Genomic DNA, 3,401 nt, shown 5'->3' on the forward strand with positions numbered 1-3,401 from the left:
AGCCGGGGATCCCGCACCTACGCGCCTGAGTGGTACTATACCTGGCAGATATTGGCAGCCATCGGCAACCCCAGTACACGGCCTATCCCTGCTGACGAGGGGTGATACCCCGAAACACGTGTCCAGGGATGGCGAAGACAGTGAAGATAGCAGAAGATCGAAAGATGATGCATCGCGAACACTTTACTACATTGACCAGAGTCCTTAGGGGCGACACCGCCGGTGTGTGAGTAGTGTGTGACCCCACCCCCATTTGTGTCTTCGCTGATGTGTTTGTAAGTTCGATAACTGACTGAAGCTCTGCACACATTCATTGTACTTGAAGGGTTTTTCCCCTGTGTGCGTTCGTTCATGAGTCCTTAATGCAGAGCAATGGCTAAAGCTACTTCCACATTCGTTGCAATGGTATGGTTTTTCACCTGTGTGTGTTCGCTGATGCATCCTAAACGCTGAGCAACATCTAAACCAACTTCCACATTCATTGCAAACATATGTTTTTTCCCCTCTGTGTGTTCGCTGATGTATTTGTAGGTCTGGTAAACGACTAAAGCACTTTGCACATTCACTGCACTTGAATGGTTTTTCCTCTGTGTGTGTTCGCTGATGCTCTTTTAGGTGTGCTGATTGACTAAAGCACTTCGCACATTCACTGCACTTGAATGGTTTTTCCCCTTTGTGTGTTCGTTTATGAATCCTTAAAGATGAAGACTCAATAAATACACTGTCACATTCATTGCAATGGTACGGCTTTTCTCCTGTGTGTGTTCGCTGATGGCTTTGTAGGTTTGATAACTGCCTAAAGTTCTTCTCACACTCACTACACTTGAATGGTTTTTCCCCTGTGTGTGATTGCTGATGTCTACGTAGTTCTGATAACCACCTAAATCTCTTCACAGCTACACTGCACTTGAATGGTTTTCCCCTGTGTGTGTTCGCTGATGATTCCTTAATGTTGTGGAATCACTAAAAAAACTTCCACATTCATTGCAATTGTATGGTTTTTCCCCATAATGTTTTCGCTGATGTCATTGTAGCTGTGATAACTGTCTAAAGCACATTGCACATTCAGTAAAATGGTATGGTTTTTCCCCTGTGTGTGTTCGCTGATGACTTTGTAATTCTATTAACCTACTAAAACTCTTCACACAGTCACTGCACTTGAATGTTTTTTCTCCTGTGTGTGTTCGGTGATGAAGCTTTAGTAGCGATGACAAACTGAAGCGCTCATTACATGTGTCTGGTTCTTCTTTCTTGGTTAGTGTCTATGGGTCGGGATATATTTGTCTACATCCCATGACTGCGTTTCCTGATGGGCCAACATGGCTGATAAAGCACTTGTGTTATTCTCAAACCCTGTATGTTTGTGGTATTTTGCACGTTTGGTTTCTGATTTAACAATAACTTGCAATAGCCATTAAATATTTGCCACACTCATAATATATATAAGGTTCCTTTGAAGGCGATTCTGCCTTCAGATTGAATGATGGTTTTGCATGCTTGTGGGTGAAGATTAATCTTCCTTCTGGTTGGTACAAATTGGGACAGTCTGCTGTGTTGTGGATAGCAGAACTCCTCTTTCCTTTACCCTTTGGTTGTTTGTCTCCACTCCGTTGTGCTTTTCACTGGCTGCTGCGGTTTCACCAGAAAGAGTTTACAATACACCCAGAGCACTGAATAATTGTTCCTTATCACTTTAGAAAGCAGAGCACTGCAGTAACCACTTCATACCATTCCCATGATCACAGCTGGTGTTGGACGCCTGTTGACACTTGAGGCGGTTTGTGAATGTTGTTGCCTTTATTTTCTAGAGTTAATTTATCAGTCTTGACTCTAACAATCACTGAACTGCCCTCGACTGCTTCATCCAGGATCTGTCAGTTTATGTGCAGGTTCCTCTGTCGCAGACTGCACTGATATCTTCGTGAATACCGGAGCTCATTGTTGGGGACTGATTTTTGTAAGTTTGAAGTTTTATCTTCATTTTTTACAATAATTTCATGCATTCAAGGCTTGCTTTCTGTAGGATGTAAAGAGATTCAAAATTAATAAATGGAAACATAATGGAATGTGAATAAACACTATTTAACAGGTTGTAAATTACATCTATTCTTTACCATCTTTGAAACTTATCAAGGAGTATTTCACCTTACACTGAAATTTAACTAAAGGTTCTGTTGATCATGTCACTTCTCATTAACGTCAAAGAAAGGAGATGATTTACCAGTGTTCACAGAGTAATGCAGTGAAGAAAGGGCGCCCATGGAGCACCCATATGCTACAGATAAGGTTTTAGGTAGAAGCACATGGACAAGATTTCAGTTACATAAGAACTGATTGTGAAAAAAGAGGGATCAGGGTGGGCTGCTGTTAATTCAGTAACTCTTCAGGAAGTTTATAACAAAGGTAACTCTTCAGGAAGTGTATAATAAAGGTAACTCTTCAGGAAGTATATAACAAAGGTAACTCTTCAGGAAGTTTATAACAAAGGTAACTCTTCAGGAAGTGTATAATAAAGGTAACTCTTCAGGAAGTATATAACAAAGGTAACTCTTCAGGAAGTATATAACAAAGGTAACTCTTCAGGAAGTATATAACAAAGGTAACTCTTCAGGAAGTGTAACACCAAGGTAACTCTTCAGGTTTTTAGGTGGGTTTTAGGTTCATGATTGTTTTCAGATATTGGGCCAGTCAAGCACAGTGTCTAACTCAGTTTCGGTGCAACAGTGTACATTTTAGTACTGTACGTTTTTACGGTGTAGTCCTTTCGAGCAGATACTTGGGGTTTAAATTGAGCACATAAGTAGTGACATATTTGGTCTCAATATGATTTGTGGGTGATGTTGACGCATTCACATGATATACTGTACACTGCACATGGTTTTATTTTTATCACTGAACATGTTTAAGAATCATTTATGGTTGCTGATGGGTTGTTTTTAATTTAAAGTTACCACTGACAAAGGGCTTGTAGCCCGAAATGCTTTGGGAGAATATTTGTATTGCTAACCGAGATGAAATGTGATCTAACTTGCTGTTGTAAAATGCCTAGATTGGCAATCCTTAAGCATTAAAAGTTTGGAATCATTTTGCCTCTGTGTGAACTTTGTATCATGGAAAACTACTGGAATTAAAATGGATAGTAAAAAGGATTACAGGAATAAATATTGGACTGTTTTTTGCAACTGTTGCCTACATGGCTGTACGGCTTGAAACTGGAGCAACGATGCACCAGGCACTTTTTTAATTTCATATGTGTGCTAGTGGGACAGGACATGCGTCAAGCCTGCATGCAAAAAATGACAAAAATCTCATCATCACACAGTAAAGAGTTGAACATATGGAAGGGAAGGTGTGCAGTCTCCCTCTCATTCTGATATTTACCTACTTTAGCCATTTGGTGC

General features: G+C 40.4%; 1 pseudogene; it reads right to left on the reverse strand.

The window, feature by feature from the left end:
* Positions 1-204: 204 nt before the first annotated feature.
* On the reverse strand, positions 205-1,737 carry LOC144805544 (uncharacterized; annotated as a pseudogene).
* Positions 1,738-3,401: the final 1,664 nt, after the last annotated feature.

This window comes from Lissotriton helveticus (genome assembly GCF_964261635.1).
Source record: "Lissotriton helveticus chromosome 1_1 unlocalized genomic scaffold, aLisHel1.1 SUPER_1_unloc_14, whole genome shotgun sequence".
NCBI lineage: Eukaryota > Metazoa > Chordata > Amphibia > Caudata > Salamandridae > Lissotriton > Lissotriton helveticus.